General features: G+C 35.7%; 3 non-coding genes and 4 pseudogenes across 3 annotated transcripts; all 7 read right to left on the bottom strand.

Annotated features, from left to right (window-relative positions):
• Window positions 1-2,071: 2,071 nt before the first annotated feature.
• LOC125034365 lies at window positions 2,072-2,190 on the bottom strand (annotated as a pseudogene).
• A 1,037-nt stretch (window positions 2,191-3,227) lies between these two features.
• LOC125034363 lies at window positions 3,228-3,346 on the bottom strand (annotated as a pseudogene).
• A 6,104-nt stretch (window positions 3,347-9,450) lies between these two features.
• On the bottom strand, window positions 9,451-9,569 carry LOC125034362 (annotated as a pseudogene).
• Window positions 9,570-17,863: 8,294 nt separating this feature from the next.
• On the bottom strand, window positions 17,864-17,982 carry LOC125034358. The gene has a single exon (XR_007115679.1). It is a non-coding gene; the product is annotated as a 5S ribosomal RNA (ribosomal RNA).
• Window positions 17,983-18,453: 471 nt separating this feature from the next.
• Window positions 18,454-18,569, bottom strand: LOC125034366 (annotated as a pseudogene).
• Window positions 18,570-20,843: 2,274 nt separating this feature from the next.
• Window positions 20,844-20,962, bottom strand: LOC125034356. Its single transcript, XR_007115678.1, has one exon. It is a non-coding gene; the product is annotated as a 5S ribosomal RNA (ribosomal RNA).
• A 414-nt stretch (window positions 20,963-21,376) lies between these two features.
• LOC125034360 lies at window positions 21,377-21,495 on the bottom strand. Its single transcript, XR_007115681.1, has one exon. It is a non-coding gene; the product is annotated as a 5S ribosomal RNA (ribosomal RNA).
• Between the last annotated feature and the right edge of the window lie 1,043 nt (window positions 21,496-22,538).

Here is a 22,538-nt window from a genome sequence, read left to right as displayed (position 1 = left end):
CCGCCCTCGCTTGAAGGGCCGGGGGCTTTCCATTGTCACCTCGGCCCGCGAAACTAAGTTTTGGTTCTCATAAGACTTGCATTAATAAAAACTTACAATATACATTAAAATGTTCTTATTATAATAATAAAAATATCCGAAAAGTTTATCCATAAGATGAATAAAAGTTCTAAGAAATAAATAGTAAAAATAAAAAAAGAACCATCGTGTACATAGTAAAATAAACTCCTATTTGTTTAATTTTTGGTGGTCTCTTTTCAAATTAAGGTCCGTGTAAAACACCATGTAAAAAGTTTATTAAAACACGAAATAAACAAACAAAAATAAAGCAAACAAAACATTAAGGTGACGAGGCCGCACAGGTGAGTCGCTCCAGGTGGGCTTCCCGTTTTCCGTTGCCGCAGCTTCCTCACCGCGCCGGGCATCCTCACCCCCGGGGGATAAAAACAGGGGTTTTGGGAGAACTAGGAGGCGTACGAGGCTGCGACCTCCTCCGTGGAGCGAGGGTGGACATCGTTCTTCATCTCGAAAGGGGGGGGGGGGGGGTGTAGGCGAAAACATATGTAGGGGACCGTGGGGGACGTACACAGGCGGTCCACTACAACTTAACTGCGCTGAACGGACGAGAAGCGGTGCTTTCAACGTGGTACGACTGTTAGCATATATATATTTAACGTCAAATAACAAGTGATCACTAAGGGAAGTAAATCTAATTAAGGGCCAATGTTCACTTTCGCGATCAATATGCGTTGATTACTCATCCTAATTCTATCTCCCGTTGAATATATAATTAGTTATACGTGATGGAGCGAAGCAACAAAAAGTAGGGAGAAAAGGAGTCAATTGCAAGGATCAACTAAATACAAGAAGGGTGATTTGACCAAACTCAACGTTGCTTAAATTCGCTGATCGGACGAGAAGCGGTGCTTTCAACGGTGCTATATATATTCCTGTTTTCCTTTGTTTTTTACTTCATTTATACCAACATCTATAAGTCAAAGAAACCGGTCACTAGGGGAAGTAAATTTCATTTGGTTTCACTGGTTACTAAAACTATACACAGGCGACACAGTCATTTTCTACAACTGAAATATTACAAGGAACAATAAAGAACCAGTTTCTCAATACTTCCATGTATCTAATGTAAGTCTTTTACCATTTTCTGAACTGTGCAACTATATAGAGCATGCAGAAGGAACACGTACTGTCTAAGAAATTGAGTAAAATATTATTGCAGTTGGTTATAAATCTGTGTATGTATGGAATATATCCCTTGCATATTACCGTTACTGTAAGTCAGTCATAAACAGAAATACTGATTATTACTGAATCTTGAACTGTACTTTCATATAACGTTTTGCTGTTGATATTTTTGTCCTTATTATCAGTATTATTAGATGTAAATGTATTGTTATGATTATTAGTATTTTCATCTTTATTATTCTTATTAGCATGTGGTTATTGCTGTTAGCAACGTTATCATTATTTTCATGATAATGGGAATAACGATGCTACTATGATAGTTAATGTTAATTAAATGATCATACTGGTGATAATATCATTGATGTATAGTTATTTAGCATATGTAATAAAATGCCAACAGCATTTGGTATTCCCAGGCGGTCACTCATCCAAGTACTGACCAGACCAAACGTTGCTTAACGGTGCTTTCAACGTGGTATGATCGTTGACTATTCTCACTTTAACAATCACAGCTTTTGTCACAATGTCTATTTATATTCCTGGTTTGGGCTTTACTTTTTACTTTGTTTAGTACATATCATTACTAATATTATGATTTTTTTTACCAACACAGTTATCATCATTATCATCTGTAAAATCTGTTTAACATTAGAAGGAATTTAATCAAATGCTTGCATCTACTTTAGTTCTCCCTAGCTTTTATCCATTCGTTTTCTGCTTATCCTTCTCCCGCGATCAAACGGCGTTGACTTTTACCCTATTTGATCGAATGATTGAAGTATATTTTCAATTGCTTTCTTTACACAAATATGAGAAGAGCTACTTTATGTTGTAAAGAAAAGCATAACATTTAGCCTACATAATAATTTGTCAACAGCATCTGGAGTTTCCTGGCGGTCTCCCATCCAAGTATTGCCCAGACCCAACGCTGCTTAACATCGCTGATCGGACGAGAAGCGGTGCTTTCAACGTGGTATGATCGTTGGCATTAATTGCTGAAATATTAACCATAATCTTCTGTCACAGCTCACAGATTTCCATTCGCAACGGGAAACATGAACAAAAAAGGGGAAAATGCTGTGCTCATTTTTTATATTTTTTGTGAAATGTCTCTACTCATATATGGATCTGCCTTACCTGATTTCACCTTTCCTTTAATTGGCGGGAAAATGTATTTTTTACGAGTGCTATGAATATCGATGGTGTTATTTTTATTATAAACATTATAATTACTATAATGTTATAAATAATAGTAATAGCAAAATAAGATAACGTAAAATATTTCCGTAAATTAAAAGCATAAACGGGCGAGACAGGCAGTACTCGTAATTGGCTCACTGGGGATTTAGTACAAGTGTAGCCATCTATGTGATAAAACAATTAAACAAATAAACTCACAGTGGGCATGGCACGGATATGTGACGTGCCCGTCGCGAATGGGTTAATAAAATGTATCTTTTCTTTTTACTTTGGTGTAAAAAGAAAAAATTACGTTTACCATGGCATTCCAATCATATAATTGAAATCACAATGTAGGCATCAAACAAAGTCGACCGCTATCGAGAATATAGGCAATTAATTACAGGTACAATGATTTACTAAAACACTGCCCCAAAATTACTTTAGTATTAAAAGTTTAATCAAATGTTTCACTGGTTACTAAAATTATACACAGACGAAACATTAATTTTTCTCCTATTTCTGGCTTTATTACAGTCATTTTATTCTTAATGTTCTTTAGTGCATATCATCAATAATATCATTTTTACTAACACAATTATCATCACTATTATTACTAACATCTGTAAACTATGTTTAGTATTATAATTTAATCAAACGTTTGCACTTACTTTACTTCCGCCTAGCTTTTATCAATTCGTTTTCTGCTTATCCTTCCCCCTCTTTCATTTTTACTCTATTTCCTATTGACCGAAGTATATTTTCAATTGCTTTCTTTACACAAACATAAGAAGAGCTGCTATATATTGTAAAGAAATGCATACAATTTAGCATACATAATAAAATGCCAACAACATCTGGTCTTCCCAGGCAGTCACCCATCCAAGTACTAACTAGACCCAACGTTGCTTAAATTCGCTGATCGGACAAGAAGCGGTGCTTTCAACGTGGTATGATCGTCCACGTTCAATATGATAATATTAACTACCTTTATGTCACTGTTCACAGACCTTTCATATATATTTGTATAACGTATCTTTTTTTTTTTTTTTGATCATGACATTCCTTTCATATCACTGAGATCTCCACAATGTATGTATCAATCACAGTCGACCACTATCGGGAGTATAGGCAATTCTAACTCAATTGTCACTACCTACCGTAAGTCTTTTACCCTTTTTGAGCTGTGCATCTCTGTAAAGCATGTAGTGTATAAGCAATGTATATGCTATTGAGTAAAATATTGTATATAGTTAGAAATCTGTGTACAGCATATGGCTATTGCTGTTATCAACATTATATATTTTTTAAAGATAATGGATAAAAATAATGTCATGTTAATGATTAATGTCAATAAAATGACCATACCATTCAAACTGGTGATAATATTATTAGTGATGATATGAATAAAAAATGAATAGTATAAGTATGATTGTCCTCTTACCACAACCGATGATAATTAGTAAATACTTAGATGACATTAATCATAGTGAATATGTTTCAAAAATAGATGACAAATTATTTACACCACACATACACGAACTAATTAATCATACCTTCACTAAAATCTATTTGGTATTACTGCGGACTTACTCCAAACCAATTCACAATTTCCAAAATAGGTATTTATAAATTTTATATAGATTATATATTCATATACATATGTATATACACACATTTATATATATTTATATATATATGTATATATATGTATATATATTTATATGTAAATACTTATAATTATCTGTATTTATACATATATACATACATACATACATACATATATATATATATATATATATATATATATATATATATATATATATATATATATATCACAATATTTGTAATGATATCAACAAAAGCACAATACGAACAAAATGACTGCAATAAAGCTATCATTCTAAGAAAGCACTCACTATTGTGTTTTAGCAAAGAATTTCGTAGTAGTTTTGAACTTTTGGCTTTGCTTGTAGTGCTCCACAGCCGAAAAAAGAAAAAAAAAAAAAAAAAAAAAAAAAAAAAAAAAAAAAAAGACCATATCGTCCGTGTAGTAACCAGTGAAACCAAATAAGATTTATTTCCCTTAGTGGTCGGCTTCTGTGATTGGTAAATGTAGGTGTAACTGGATGGCAAGTAAAACGAATTTGCAGCCGAAGTAAAAACCGAATATAAAGACATTGCCATAACAGTTCAGATTGTTGAAATGTATGAATAGGTGATGAATAGACTGAAAATGGATCAACATATAGTTGAAGTTACAATAGCAAACTCGATTTGAATCCCAAATCATTCTTGTACTTAGATGCTATATACGCTCTATCTGGCATTCTTAATCATAACATCAATAATTACGATAACGATGATAATAATGATATTTATTTATTGCAAAACCATAAGGAACAGTACAAAACCAAAGCTGCTAAACTGCTCCTAGTTATATTACTATAACATAATCGTGAGTTTTCTTAGTCCAATATTTTTGGTATCATGACCAATATGATTTCTAAGACAATTAACACCGTTATTATAATAATTACGGGTACATCATTTTTTTCTTCTAAAACACCGCTGCAAAATATCTTTAGTATTAAGAGTTTAATCAAAGGTTTCACTGGTAACTAAAATCACACACAGACGAAACATTCATTTTTCTCCTATTTCTGGCTCTGAAACACTACAAGGAATGTCCCCAGGCGGTTACCCATCCAAATACTATCCAAACTCAACGTTCTTAATTTCGCTGATCGGACGAGAAGCGGTGCTTTCATCGTTGGCGCTGAGGAATGTAACATTACCCATCTGTATGCCACTGCTCACAGACTTTTCATATATATTAACATTATGCATCTTTTCTTTTTACACCATACTTCATCACTGAGATCTCCACAATGTACGCATCAATCACAGCCGAACACTATTGGGACGACAGACAATTCTAACTCATTTGTCACTACTTTTATCTACCTACCGTAAGTCTTTTACCATTTTATGAGCTGCGTAACTCTGTTTAGTATGCAGAGTGTATAAATACTGTATAATTTTTTTTTTTTAGATATAATTCTATATGGTTATAACTTTGTGCACATATATATATCCCTTGCATAATACCGTTACTGTAAGTAGAAATAGATAAATTATAGAATCAGCCATAAACAGAAATGATGAATCTTAACTATGAGTGCTTTCAAATAACGTTTTGCTGTTATGTTGACATTTTTGTCGTTATTATCAGTATTACTAGTAATATATGTATTGTAATGAATATTAGTATTTTCATCTTTATTATTCTGATTAGCATATGGTTATTGCTATTATCAACATTATCATTATTGTCATGATAATGGTAATAATGATGCCACTATTATGAAAAAATGATCATACAAGTCATACTGATGGTAAGATTATTGATAATATGATGATTAAAAATGCAATAGTATAATAAGAATGATTATAAAAAATGATAATTAGATGAAATTAATGATATTAGTCATGATTAAAAAAAAATATATATAATCAATGTGATTATTGCAATCTAAATCATAATATCAATAATTACGTTAACGATGATCATAGTATTCATAGCAAAACCATTAGGAAAAGTACAAACCAAAGCTTCAAAACTGCTCCTACCTATATTGATAAAACATAATCGTGATTTTCTTAGTCCAATATTTTTCTTTTTATAATGGTTTGTCCTATTCGTTTTCTATCCTTATATTAGAGTCATAAGAAGAAATGCTTATTATTAGTGAATCTTGAGCCCTGAGTGCTCTCGTATGACGTTTTCCTGTTATTGTGTTGATACTTTTGTCATTACTAACAGAATTACTAGTTGTATATACACATTGTTATGATTATTAGTATTTTCACCATTATTATTATAGCACATGGTTATTGCTGTTATCGATATGATCATTATTGTCATGATAAAGATAATAATGATACCACTCTAATTAATGTTAATAGGGTGATCATACCAATCATACTGGTGGTAATATTATTGATGATAATAGGAATAAAAATTGAATATTATAAGTATGATTGCAATGGTACCACAAAGATAATAACAAGTAAATTAATAATTTGATGAAATTAATGATAGCGAAATCATTAGGATTATGGCAATATAAATCATGATATCAATAATTACGATAACGATGATCATAATGGTGATTATAACAAAACCATAAGCAATTGTACAAACCAAAGCTTCAAAACTGCTCCTAGCTATATTGCTAAAACTTAATCGTGAGTTTTCTTAATCGTGAGTTTTATTACACTATTCTTATCATTTCGTTTTCTTTTCTTTTTTTCTTTTTTTTAGATATCATGACCAATATGATTATCAACACAATTATCACCACCATTATCATTATCATTACAGGTACAATGATATTTCTAAAACTCCGCCACAAAATCTATTCAATATAAATAGTTTAATCAAACGTTTGGGAAGCAAAATTTTATTGATTTGAATTACCCCCCTGATTTATCCTATTCATTTTCTGTCTATCCATCTGCCTCCTTCCAACAGCGTTGACTTTTTCTGTAGTTCCTATTGATTGAAATATAATTTCAATTGATCTCTTTGCACAAATATATAACCTCTTTACCATATGTAATAAAATACCAACAGCATCTGGTGCCATACAAGTACTGACCAGACCCAACGTTGCTTATTAATAACTGAGTCCTTGGTGACTAAACACTTGTAGAGCCATCTATGTTAAATACAATAAAAAAAAAACTTGTATTACAGTTAGCATGGCTTGTATTCTTGCCATATGGGGCGATAGGGTTAACTTCGATGATCGGACGAGAAGAGTTTTTTTTCAATGTGGTATGATCGTTGGCAGTACTACTCTTATTAACCAACCTTCTGTCACAGCTCACTGCTTTCCATATATATTAATAAAATGTATTTTTTTATTTACACCAAATTTCATTGCCATGGCATATCACTGAAATCATAATGTATGCATCAATCATAATCGACCGATATCGGGAATATAAGCAATTCTACCTCAATTGTCACTACTTTTATGTACCTACCGTAAGTCTTTTACCCTTTTTGAGCTGTGCGACTCTGTAAAGCATGTCGTGTAAAAGCAATGTATATGATATTGAGTAAAATATTATTGTGTATGGTTAGAAATCTGTGTACAGCATATGGCTATTGCTGTTATCAACATTATCATTATTTTCATGATGGAGAAAAAATATGCCTCTTTTCGACAGCATTGGCGTTTTCTATAATTCCTATTGATAATTTCAAATATTTTTTTCCTAAAAATATAAATACAGCTATAAGAAATGCATAATCTATTTAGCATACATATTTTAGCATACATATTAAAATGCCAACAGCATATGGTGTTCCCAGGCGGTCACCCATCCAAGTACTGACCAGACCCAATCAACTTTGCTGATCGGACGAGAAGCGGTGGTATGACAGTTGGTAATAGTCAACATAACTATCACAACTTTTAGCACAATGCCTATGTATATTCCTGGTTTCCTTTGGCTATAAATTCTTATTACCTGCCATCCAGTTCCGCCTACATTTACAGGTCACAGAAGACGACCACTAAGGGAAAAAAAGTTAATTTGGTTACTAAAACCTTACACAGATGACACAATCATTGTCTATTTTTTCCGTATCTGGAACACTACAAGGAAAATAAAACACAGCTTAGAAATTGCTACCTAAATTCATTGCTAAAATTCAGTCATGAGTGTTTTCTTAGACAGATAATTTTATTAGTCATTTTATTCTTATTGTTTTTCAGTACGTATCAATACTAATATTATTACTTCTTCTAACACAATTGTCATCACTATTATCATTATCATCTGTAATATCTGATAATCATTAGAAGGAATTCAATCAAATGTTTAGGAAACAAAATTACATTGAATTTAATTACCCTCATGGTTTTCTATTCTATTTCTGTCTCTATTTCCTTTAGATTGAAATATAATTCCAATTGACTACTTCTTACAAATATTAATAGAGCTGCTATAAATGATAAAGAAATGCATAAACTATTTGGCATAGATAACAAAACGCCAAAAGCATCTAGTGTTCCCTTGCGGTCACCCATCCAAACACCTAAAATATATAGCAACTTTATGTCACAGACTTTTCATATATATTAATATAATGCATCTTTTCTTTTTACACCAAACTTCATTACATAACATGCCAATCATATCACTGAGATCTCCACAATGTACGCATCACTATCGGGAGTATGGGCAGTTTTAACTTAATTGTCACTACTTTGATGTAAGTTTTTTACCATTTTTATGAGCTGTGCAACTCCATAAAGCATGCAGAGTGTATAAGTACTGTTTAAGAAATTGAGTAAAATATTTTTGTATATGGTTATAATTTTTTTGTACATATGCAACTATATCCCGTTTCTGGAAGTAGAGATAAATTATAGAGTCAGCCATAAACAGAAATGCTGATTATTATATAACATATAACTTTTTACTCTTGTGTTGATATTTTTGTCGTCATTACTAGATGTATATGCATTGTTATGTTTTTTTTATCATTATTCTTATTAGCATATAGCTATTGCTGTTATCAACGTTATCATTATTGTCATGATAATGGTAATAATGATGCCCCTATAATAGTTTTGTTAATGAAATGATCATACCAATCATACTGGTGGTAATACTATTGATGATATGAATTAAAAATGAATAGTATAGGTACGATTGTAATCCTAACAGAAACGAGTGAACTAGTAGATGTAATTAATGGTATTGATTATAGTTAGCAAAAAGAACTATCATTGTAATCATGGCAATCTAAATCATATCAATAATTACGATAACGATGATCATAATAATTATAGCAAAACCATATAATTTCAATGGATTTCTTCTTACAAATATAAATAGAGCTGCTAGAAATGATTTTCTCCTACAAACATAAATAGAGCTGCTCTAAATTATTTTTTTCATACAAATATAAATACAGTTACTATATATTGTAAAAAAAAAAAAAAAAAAAAAAAAATGCATAACATATTTGACGTATATAATAAACGCCAACAGCATCTGGTGTTCCCAAGTGGTCACCCATCCAAGTACTGACCAGACCCAACGCTTCTTAACTTTGCAGATCGGACGAGAAGCGGTGCTTTCAACGTGGTATGATCGTTGACATTACTCTCCTTAACAATCACATCTTTTATCGCAATATCTATTTATATTCCTGATTTCCTTTGAGTTTTACTTTGGCTGCTAAATCCTATTACCTGTCATTTCTCAGCTTTAGAATACAAGGAACAATACAAGCGCAAAGCTTCAAAATTGTTCCCAAATTCATTTCTAAAACTCAATCGTGAGTGTTTTTTTTTTTTTTTTTTTTTTTAGACTGATAGCTTTATTACAGATACCTTATTCTTATTGTTTAGTACATATCATTGTTAATATTATGAATTTTACAAACACAGTTATCATCACTATTACCATTATCATCTGTAAAATCTATTTAACATTAGAAGGAATTTATTCAAATGTTTGCATTTACTTTAGTTCCTCCTAGCTTTTATCCATTCGTTTTCTGCATATCCTTCTCCCTCTACCCGACAGCGTTCACTTTTAATCTATTTCCTATTCACTGAAGTATAGTTTCAGATGATTTCTTTACACAAATCTAAGAGGAGCTACTATATATTGAAAATTAATTAATTATTTGAAATTATCTGCCGCGTAAACAGCTAAGGTCATTAGCTGTTGACAGAAGATTGGTTAATAAAGGTAGCACTGCCAACGATCATACCACATAGAAAAACACTTTTCTCGTCCGATCAGCGAAGTTAACCCTATCGCCCCATATGGCAAGAATACAAGCCATGCCTACTGTAATACAAGTTTTTTGTTATTGTATTTAACATAGATGGCTCTACAAGTGTTTTGTCACCAAGGAGTCAGTTATTAGTAAGCAACGTTGGGTCTGGTCAGTACTTGTATGGCACCAGATGCTGTTGGCATTTTATTACATATGCTAAAGAGGTTATACATTTCTTTATAATTTAATGCATCTCTATATTTTGTGCAAAGAGAGACTGAAATATCAAAATATTCAAAACGTTAAAAATCAATAAATTTCATAAATAACAATAAGTATTATATTTAAAAAATCAAAGCATAAACACTATGCTCTAAATGTCTAAAAACTATTGCATAAACATTTTGCATAATTAAATTTTATTGAAAATATTAGTTTCCATAAGGAAACAAGTACCCTCCTCTTTGGTCTTCGAATGTTGCACATCTTTCCACTACATGTGCGACCGTTAATGGCTCTTGGCATTCCTCACAGTGTGCTTCACTTTTAGCCATCATCGGCCAATGAGTCAGTCTTTTGTGCCCGATTCTCAGCCTTGTTAATACAACTTCTACTTGTCGGTTGGGATGGATGCTGGTCACCCAACTGCCAAGGTCATCTCTAATCTCTCGCAATTTATTTCTAGAGGTATGCCTCCATTGTTCCCTCCATTTATCATAAAGACAACTGATGCTGGGTTTCAAGTCAGTGTGTGGGAGAGGTAAACGAGCATCACAGGGCTGAGTGGCAGCTGCCTTGGCCTTCTGATCAACTCACTCATTCCCACTGATACCAAAATGTGCTGGCACCGAACACAGTTATCTTTTTACGTGTTGACATCAGTGCAAACCAATCTTGAACCTCCCTCACCACTGGATGTGATGAGTTTAAAATCTTGCTTACTTGCAAGGCACTACGAGAGTCACAATATATTACAACGTCATCTTGACTGCTGCAAGGATGGCATGTAACTCTGCAGTGAAAATCGAGGCTAATCGAGAAAGACTGCCAGATGCAGTCTTCCTTCTGCTCACTGCTGAAAAGCCCACACCATTTTCAGATTTCGAACCATCTTTATATATTGCATATGATCCTTGGTACTTAGAAGCGTGTTGAAGAAATATATCTGACTTCTGCTTCGAATCTCTCCCCTTTCCCAATTCCGACCAAATCCAGCTCGACTTGATTAGTCCAAGGAGGGACTTGGGAAGTTCCAACAGCCAGAACCTTTGTGAGATTTTAATTAAGATTTTCCACAAGATTCCTCATTCTCCTACCATAGGATCGGCTATCCTCAAGGGGGTTGAAAACCAATCTGGATGTAGGAGATCTCGAAATCCTTTGTAGTCTCGTGTAGTAAATCAGGTTCATGTAGTCCCGCTGTAATAAAAGAGGTGGTTCTCCACTCTCGGCATACAGGGACTCCACAGGTAAAGACCTGAAAGCCCCTATACAGATTCTCAGAGCTTCATTATGAACAGACTCAAACATCAGGAGAACATTGGGAGTTGCAGATGAATAAGCCTCACATCTATAGTCAAGTTTACTACGAATAAGTGCTCGTTAAAGCCGCAGAAGCGTTGTGCGGTCTGCACCCCATGATACTAAGCACTTTTGTAGCTTTCACCTTTAACTGTTTAATGTGAGGCACCCTTGTAAGCCTTGAGTCAAAAATTAGACCCAAGTACTTTACCGCTTGGACAAAATGCAGTGGGTTTACTCCTAAATAGAGGGAAGGATAGAACTTTCCTCGTTTGTGGAAATGCATAGCTATTGTCTTGCTTGGAGAAAATTTGAACCCATGGTATGTTGCCCATTGCACAACCTGATTTATTGCATTTGTCCTTGCACATCCTGTAAGCTTCCTCCTGAGCAGTAGAGGGTAAAGTCATCCAGATACAGACTACATGAGACAGCACTTGGAACGACCGTTACGGTGTCATTTATAGCAATGGCAAACAGGGTCACACTTAAGACACTCCCTTGTGGGACCCCTTCCAGCTGATCTTCCAGGTTAGAGAAGCTATTTCCCACCCTCACTCTAAACTTCCTGTTAGCGAGGAGGCTTTGCATGAAGGTAGGCAATGCTCCTCTTAAACCAATGTCATACAGCTTCATGAGTATGCCATGCTTCCAAATAGTATCATAAGTCTTTTCAAGGTCAAAGAAGACTGCTAACATATGACGTGTGAAGGAATTCTGTATAGCAGTTTCCATCCTTACAAGTGCATCTGTGGTAGATCTCAGTTTTCTAAACCCATATTGATAAGGTGTCAGCACGTTTTTCTTTTCTAGAAGCCATGTCAACCTGAAGTTTACCATTTTCTCCATCAACTTACAGATGCAGCTGGTGAGAGAAATTGGCCTATAATTCCCTGGTATAGAAGCATCCTTGCCAGGTTTAGGGATAGGAATGATTATAGCTTCTTTCCATGTAGATGGCACTGTGCCCTCCTTATAGATCCTATTGAATAGATCCAACAGGAACGTTTGGGAGCTCTCCGGTAAGTGAGATATCATTTGGTTTGGGATATCGTCAATTCCTGGGGCAGTTTTACGGCAGAGCTGCAAAGCAGAGTCCATCTCCTTGCGCAAAAATGGCAAGTTGTATGGAAGTTCTGCTGCAGTGCTACTGAAGAACGACACTGGGTGTTGTTCCTGTTCAACCCAAAGAGTAGAGAATCCGGCAGTGTAAGATGCTCCAGAGGAGATCTCTGCCATGGGTTTTGCCAGCTCATTTGTAATATCTGTTTTGTCTGTGAGGATTATGCCATCTATTTTCAGAGCAGGTGGTGATATGGATGTGCTCTTTCCAGCGATGTTACGCACCTTGTCCCATACCCATGCTAAGGGGGTCCCAGAGTTAATTAAAGAGACATACCGCCTCCACCATGTCCGCCTAGCCTCCTTTAGCACTCGCCTGGCCTTGGCTCGGGTCTTTTTGTACTGGATTAAGGTTACATCGCTTAGGCGTCGTTTCAACTGCCTTATTGTAGCTTTTCTTGCTCTGACAACTTGTTGGCATTCATCAGACCACCATGGTACCGGAGGTCGACGGTACTGCCAGCTACTTCTAGGAATTGATGTTTCTGCTGCAAGGTAAATTCGTGATGTGAAGTGATTAACAGTATCTTGAACACACTGGAAATCATTCACAGATCCTTACAATACTGTAGTTGATCTTAAAAGATTCCAGTCTGCATGGTTAAGTCGCCATCTCTGCATTCCATTGGCTGGAAAACCATTCACCTCCTCCAAAAGTATTGGATAGTTGTCACTTCCATGTAAGTCTTCCGTGACTTGCCAAGAGAAATTCAACTGTGAATCAGCTGAACCAATTGACAAATCAATATTGGAGAATGTCTTAGTTTGAATTTGGAAATGTGTGGGTGCGTCACTGTTAAGTAAAACTCCATCTACTCTTGAGAACATGGACTCCAAGGTTCTTCCTCGAAGATTGCACAAAGTGTCTCCCCAGAGGTGATGCCGACCATTGAAGTCTCCGAAGAGTAGAAATGGATGAGGCAACTGCCCAAGTAAATCTTCCAAATCATCTTTGTTGAGATTATGTGGAGGGAGGTAGATGGATGCAACAGTCTAAGGTCGTGACAATCCTATTCTCACAGCCTTCACCTGCAGTGTCGTCTGCAGGTGGATGGCCTGGAAGGGAATATCCTGACGTACTATCACTGCTACTCCTCCATGAGGTTCATTATCAAAGGTTCCATAATGGGCTTGAACTTGGAATCCTCTCAGGGAAATTGGACGATTTTCCCTGGTCATAAGCTCTTGTAGGCATACACAAACTGGACTACTTGAAGCTATCAGATGTTGCAGTTCTTCCCATTTTGCATGAATTCTCTGACAATTCCATTGGATTAGGGTATCCAGTTCTTTAGGTTGACAAACTACTTCTTTAGGTGTTTGGCAGCACCCATGGTTAAGGCCCACCCCACACCTTTAGTTGTCCCTTACCAGCATCTTGGGAGTAACTTTCGATGGGTTTACCTGTGGAACTAGTTTCCACAGGCTTCCTTTGGACAGGCTCAGAATTTCTTTGCTTGGGCAAAGGACGGACCTGAGCCTTCGGTTCAGGAGCAGCCTGTCTAGCAGTGGAGGCCCCTCTGGATGTGGTGGCCTCAGGAGCCCTGCCTGGTGGCTCCAAAGACCCCACTCTATGAAGAGTATTTTGAACAGGCTCAGAATTCCTCTGCCTGTGCAAAAGGTGTACCTGAGCCTTTACTTCAGGGGAATTCTGCCTAGCAGCAGAGGCCCCGTGTGTGTGGATGTGATGGCAGCTGAAGCTGTCACCGTTGAGGCCTCTGGAGCCTTAACTGATGACTCCAAAGACCTTACTTTGGGAGGAGGAGTCTCCTCAATAGACCCTTCACTCCTACTACGTTTCTGGTGGAACAACTCACCAAAGGCACTTTCAGCATTTGTGGACTGAGGTTTAAAGATAGTGGCAGAGTGTGTGGTGTTAGAAGTATTGGAGGGTAAGGGATGGCGGGATGAGCTAGAACTGAGGGAAAGGACTTACCTGACTGTGCAAACAGCACACGGGCATGTCGCTTTGCTTCTGCAAAACCAACTTTCTCCTTGCTCCTTATTACCAATACTTCTTTTTCAAACTTGTACCTTCTACATTGTTTAGAAGAAGCTTCATGATCTTCTTTGCAGTGGTAACAGCATATTGGACCTGAACAGTTGTCATCTCCTTGATGACCTGTTGTACCACACTTCACACACACACACTCTTGGTTGTCCATTTTCCTTAAAACGGTAAGTGATGACTCCATGCCCATAACCCTGGCAGTGGAAGTACCGCATAGGGTTGGGCACATATGGCTTTACCTTGAGGTGGTACCATGCCAATTTAACTGATTCAGGTAGATCTAATGATTCAAAAGTTAGAAGAAGAGCTGGTGCAGACTGTTCCAAACCATCAACTTTCTTCTTAAAACGTTTTACTGCCACTACATTAAAATTCTTTAGCTTTTCTAACAGTGTCTCCTGAGAATACCTCATCAGGTCTCAGGAAAGACAATTCCCTTACACTGATTGAGGGTTTTATGAGGAGAACATGAGACTTGAGCCCCAGGAATGTCGCATATCGCACGCAGACAGTCACTCTCGTCTGGTGACGAAACCTCAACTATCAGGCTACCATCTCGCTGTGGGGTGATGTGAGGATCACGTTGACATACCTCAACTATCTTCCGATGTACTTCAAAAATATCAAGATCCATGATAGATACACCATCAAAGGTCTTCACTACTAGATATTTACTATATGATACACTTTCTTATTTACCAGGAAGCTCAAGAACCATTATAATTCCCATTATCGTCCTTTGGAATCTGGTAAGGTTCCAGAGTGACAATATGTGATGTTCCAAAGGGATTGGCCAGGGGATTGCGAAGGTCATCCGGGAGAAAGCAAGTTCTTTGTAAATTTGCTGATATCATATAAATTATAAACCTTCATTTCCTCCCCCCCCCCCCCCCCACCCACCCATCATGGAGGCCAACGAGGGGAAGCTATAGTTGGGTCTGAAATTTTCCCAACAGTCACAGGGGTAGTGAGGAGATATACGCAGTCACTGTTACAGTGCTGATGGTAATCGCAGGACCTATGCGCTACCGACTGGACAGTGACTGCTTGACCCTAGCCTTATGTGACCAGCCGATTGATTTGACCGGGTTTTGATCAAGCCACCTGTCTAACCAGAATAGAGGACCAAAGAGGTGTGTTGCTAGCTGCAGGCCGCAGCGTGCAGCATCGCTTAACCTCCATGACTCCTGTCTCCTGGTAATACGGGACGCCACGCTCAGCAAAGACACGTGGGAGAGTTCTCCCTGGTCCAAGATGGAATGAACCAGGGGTGGGTGCACCATCCCCTCTCACAGGCCTTGGTGCACCAGGAAGCCATTTTGTCTCATCCCTCACTGGTGACCCCTCCAGTATGGGTAGCCCTCTGGTCCGGCTCACCAGCTCATTGGGACCTTAAGTCCCCCCCACCGCGGCAATGCGGCTTCGATGATCGTTGTGTTTTTCATTGGTAACATTAACCATCTTTATGTCACTGTTCATAGACTTTTCATATATATTTGTATAAGGTATCTTTTCTTTTTACACCAAACTTAATTACTATGACTCATTCTACTCATATCACTGTGATCTCCACAATATGTATCAATCACAGTCGACCACTATCAGGTGTATAACTCAATTGTCAATACTTTCATGTATCTACTGTAAGGTTTTTATATTTTTTTGAACTGTGCAACTCTATAAAGTACTGTCTAAGAAATTGAGTAAAATATTATTGTAGTTGATTATAAATATGTGTACGTATGCTACTATATCCCTTGAATATTACCGTTATTGTAAATAAGAGAAGATAAATTATAGAGTCAGTCATAAACAAAAATGCTGATTATTACTGAATCTTGAACTGTACTATAATATAACGTTTTGATGTTGATATTTTTGTCCTTATTATCAGCATTACTAGATGTAAATGTATTATAATGATTAGTATTTCCATCTTTATTATTCTTATTAGCATATGGTTATTACTGTTATCAACGTTATCATTATTTTCAGGATAATGGAAATAACGATGCCACTATGATAATTAATGTTAATAAAACGATCATACCAATCATACTGGTGGTAATATAATTGTTTATAATATGAATAAGAATTGAATAGTATAGGTATGATTGCAATCCTACTATAAACGATGGTAATAAGTAAATTAATAATTAGGTGAAATTAATTATATTGATCATGATTAGAAAAAAACACCATCATTGTGATTATGGCAATCTATATCATATCAATAATTACGATAACGATGATCCTAATGATAATTATAGTAAAACCATACGGAATTGTACAAAACCAAAGCTTCAAAACCGCTAGTTGCTATATTCCTAAAACTTAATCGTGAGTTTTCTTACTCCAGTATTTTTATTACAATAATGGTTTGTCCTATTCGTTTTCTATCCTTCGGCCTCTTTCCGACTTTTCCCTGTTTTCTATTAACTGAAGAATAATTTAAATTGATAGTCTTCAATCAAATATAAAATGAAATCAAATGCATGCATCTACTTCGCTGATCGGACGAGAAGCGGTGCTTTCAACGTGGTATGATCGTTGGCATTAAGATTGACAAAATTAACCAACTTTGTATCACAGCTCACAGCTTTCCATATCTATTAATAAAATTTATTTTGTCTTCTTACACCAAATTTCATTACCATGGCCTTCCAATCATATCATTCAAATGATAATGTATGAATCATAGTCGACCGCTATCGGGAATATAAGCAATTCTGACTCAATCGTCACTACTTTTATGTACCTACCGTAAGTTTTTTACCCTTTTTGAGCTGTGCAACTCTAAAGCATGTAGAGTGTATAAGCAGTGTATATGATATTGAGTCAAATATTATTATCCATTCGTTTTCTGCCTGGCCTTCTCACACGTTCCAACGGCGTTAACTTTTACTCTATTTGATTCAAGTCTATTTTCAATTGCTTTCTTTACACACTTATGAGAACTGATATATGTTGTAAAGAAATGCAGAAAATTTAGCATACATAATAAAATGCCATGCCAACAGCATCTGGTGTTCCCAGGCGGTCACCCATCCAAGTACTGACCAGACCCAACGCTGCTTAACTTCGCTGATCGGACGAGAAGCGGTGCTTTCAACGTGGTATGATCGTTGGCACTAACTCTAACAAAATCAACCGACTTTCTATCACAGCTCACACCTTTCCAGAGCTCTTCATCAAATTGACCTTGTCTTTTTACACCAAATTCCATTACCATGGCCTTCCAATCATATCACTCAAATCATAATCATAATGTAGGAAGCATAGTCGACCGCTATCGGGAATATAAGCAATTCTAATTCAATTGTCACTACTTTTATGTACCTACCGTAAGTCTTTGACCCTTTTTTCAGCTGTGCAACTCTGTAAAGCATGTAGAGTGTATAAGCAGTGTATATGATATTGAGTCAAATATTATTATCCATTCGTTTTCTGCCTGTCCTCACACGTTCCAACGGCGTGGACTTTTACTCTATTTGATTGATTGATTGATTGAAGCTATTTTCAATTGATTTCTTCACACACATATGAGAAGAACTGCTATATGTTGTAAAGAAATGCAGAAAATTTACATTACATAACAAAATGCCAACAGCATCTGGTGTTCCCAGGCGGTCACCCATCCAAGTACTGACCAGACCCAACTCTGCTTAACTTCGCTGATCGGACGAGAAGTGCTTTCAACGTGGTATGATCGTTGGCACTACCTGAAACAAAATCAACCAAGTTTCTATCACAGCTCACACCTTTCCAGAACTATTAATCAAATTGACCTTGTCTTTTTACACCAAATTCCATTACCATGGCCTTCCAATCATATCACTCAAATCATAATGTATGAATCATAGTCGACCGCTATCGGGAATATAAGCAATTCTAACTCAATCGTCACTACTTTTATGTACCTACCGTAAGTCTTTTGCCATTTTATGAGTTGTGCAACTCTATAAAGCATGCAGTGTATAAGTACTGTATAAGAAATTGATTATATATAATTTTATATGGTTATAACTTTGTGTCTATATATATCCCTTGCATATTACCGTTACTGTAAGTAGAAAGAGATAAATTATAGAGTCAGCCATAAAGAGAAATGCTGAATCTTAGCTATGAGTGCTTTCATATAACGCTTTGCTGTTATATTTATATTTTTGTCGTTATCATCAGTATTACTAGTTGTATATGTATTGTTATGAATAATAGTATTTCCCTCATTCTTATTCTCATTAGCATATGCTCATTGCTGTTATGAATATTAGCATATGCTCATTGCTGTTATGAACATTATCATTATTGTCATGAGAATGGTAATAATGATGCCACTATTATGATTAATGTAATAAATCATCATACCAGTCATATTGGTGGTAAGATTATTGATGATAATATGATTAAAAATTGAATAGCATAATAAGCGTGATTGATAGAGTAAAATCATTTGTAATTGATAATTAGATGAAATTAATGATAATGATCATGGTTAGAAAAAAAGCATAATCATTGTGATTGTGGCAATATAAATCATATCAATAATAACGATAACGATGCTCATAATAATTATAGCAAAACCATAAGGAATTGTACAAAACCAAAGCTTCAAAACTGTTCCTACCTATATTGATAAAACTTAATTGTGTTTTTCTATCAGTATTACTAGTTGCATATGTACTGTTATGATTATTAGTATTTTCATCCTTATTATTCTTATTAGCATATGGTTATTGCTGTTATCAATAGTATTATTATTTTCATGATAATGGTTATATGAAAGTACTCAGTGTTCAACGTGGTATGATCATTAGCATTTTAAATGTAACATTAACCACCTTTATGTCACAGCTCAGAACTTTCCACATCTATTAATAAAATGTATATTTTCTCTTTACGCCAAACTTCATTACCATGACATTCAAATGATATCACTGAGCTCACAATGTATCCATTAATCACATTCGACCACTATTGGGAGTATAGGCAATTTTAAAACAATTGCCATTACATTTATGTACCTACCCTAAGTCTTTTACCCTTTTTGAGCTATGCAACTCTGTAAAGCATGTAGAGTGTATAAGCAAAGCATATGAAATCGATTAAACTATTATTGTATATGGTTAGATATTTGTATGCAGCATATGGCTATTGTTGTTATCCACATAATCATTATTTCCGTGATAATGGTAATAGTGGTGCTATTATAGTGAAAATGACCATACCAATCATGATGGAGGTAATATCATTGACGATAGTATGAATATAAATTTAATAGTATAAATATGATTGCAATCCTACCACAAACGATGATTAGTAAATTAATAATTAGATGAAATCAATGATAGTGACCATGGTTAAAAAAAAAAAAAAAAAAAAAATGCATAATCATGGTGATTACAGCAATCTTAATCATAATATTAATAATGACGATAACGATGATCATAAGGATAATTATTGAAAAACCATAATGACAAAACCAAAGCTTCTTAATCTTCCTAATGTTCTTTAGTACATATCGTTGATATCATTTTTACTAACTGCTTTCAACGTGGTATGATCGTTGGCACTAACTCTAACAAAATCAACCGACTTTCTATCACAGCTCACACCTTTCCAGAGCTCTTCATCAAATTGACCTTGTCTTTTGACGCCAAATTCCATATCACTCAAATCATAATGTGATACGAATCATAGTCGACCGCTATCGGGAATATAAGCAATTCCAACTCAATTCTCACTACTTTGAGCTACCTACCGTAGTAAGTCTTTGACCCTTTTTCAGCTGTGCAACTCTGTAAAGCAGCTAGAGTGTCTATGATATTGAGTCAAATATTATTATCCATTGCTTTTCGGCCTGTCCTTCTCACGCGTTCCAACGGCGTGGACTTTTACTCTATTTGATTCAAGTCTATTTTCAATGGCGCTCTTCACAAGAACTGCTATATGTTGTAAAGAAATGCAGAAAATGTAGCACACATCATAAAATGCCAACAGCATCTGGTGTTCCCAGGCGGTCACCCATCCAAGTACTGACCAGACCCAACGCTGCTTAACTTCGCTGATCGGACGAGAAGCGGTGCTTTCAACGTGGTATGATCGTTGGCACTAACTCTAACAAAATCAACCGACTTTCTATCACAGCTCACACCTTTCCAGAGCTCTTCATCAAATTCAGCCAAATTCCATATCACTCAAATCATAATGTGATACGAATCATAGTCGACCGCTATCGGGAATATAAGCAATTCCAACTCAATTCTCACTACTTTGAGCTACCTACCGTAAGTCTTTGACCCTTTTTCAGCTGTGCAACTCTGTAAAGCAGCTAGAGTGTCTATGATATTGAGTCAAATATTATTATCCATTGGTTTTCGGCCTGTCCTTCTCACGCGTTCCAACGGCGTGGACTCTTACTCTATTTGATTCAAGTCTATTTTCAATGGCTTTTTTCACACACTTATCAGAACAACTGCTATATGTTGGAAAGAAATGCAGAAAATTTAGCATATATTAGAAAATGCCAACAGCATCTGGTGTTCCCAGGCGGTCACCCAACCAAGTACTGACCAGACCCAACGCTGCATAACTTCGCTGATCGGACGAGAAGCGGTGCTTTCAACGTGGTATGATCGTTGGCACTAACTCTAACAAAATCAACCGACTTTCTATCACAGCTCACACCTTTCCAGAGCTCTTCATCAAATTGACCTTGTCTTTTTACGCCAAATTCCATTACCAGGGCCTTGCAATCATATCACTCAAATCATAATGTGATACGAATCATAGTCGACCGCTATCGGGAATATAAGCAATTCCAACTCAATTCTCACTACTTTGAGCTACCTACCGTAAGTCTTTGACCCTTTTTCAGCTGTGCAACTCTGTAAAGCAGCTAGAGTGTCTATGATATTGAGTCAAATATTATTATCCATTGGTTTTCGGCCTGTCCTTCTCACGCGTTCCAACGGCGTGGACTTTTACTCTATTTGATTCAAGTCTATTTTCAATGGCGCTCTTCACACACATATGACAAGAACTGCTATATGTTGTAAAGAAATGCAGAAAATTGCTTTCAACGTGGTATGATCGTTGGCGTTTTTATTCACAAAATCAACCAACTTTCTATCACAGCTCACAGCTTTCCAGAACTATTAATCAAATTGACCTTGTCTTTTTACACCAAATTCCATTACCATGGCGTTCCATTCATATCACTGAGATTTCCACAATGTGTGTATCGACCACTATCGGTATATGCAATTTTCTCTCAATAGTCACTACTTTTATGTACTTACCGTAAGTCTTTTACCCTTTTTAAAGCTGTGTATATGTAATGCATAAGAAATTTAGTAAGATATTATTGTATATGGTTATAAATCTGTATATACATGCAACTACATCTCTTTCATATTACCTTACTGTAAGTAGGAAGAGATAAGTTATAGTCAGTCATAAACAGAATTGCTAATTATTACTGAATCTATAATTCTGCGTGCTTTCTTATAACGTTTTGTTGTTATTGTGTTGATATTATTGTCATCATTATCAATATTATTAGTTGTATATGTATTACGATTATTATCATTATCATTATTAGCAAATGGTTATTGATTTTATCAACATCATCATTACTGTCATGATAATGGTAATAATGATGCCACTATAATGATTAATGTCAAT

The sequence above is a fragment of the Penaeus chinensis genome, chromosome 17 (assembly GCF_019202785.1).
Source record: "Penaeus chinensis breed Huanghai No. 1 chromosome 17, ASM1920278v2, whole genome shotgun sequence".
In the NCBI taxonomy this organism is placed as follows: Eukaryota; Metazoa; Arthropoda; class Malacostraca; order Decapoda; family Penaeidae; genus Penaeus; species Penaeus chinensis.
Note: the sequence above shows the minus strand (reverse complement) of the source record. Positions and strands in the feature narration are given on the sequence as shown.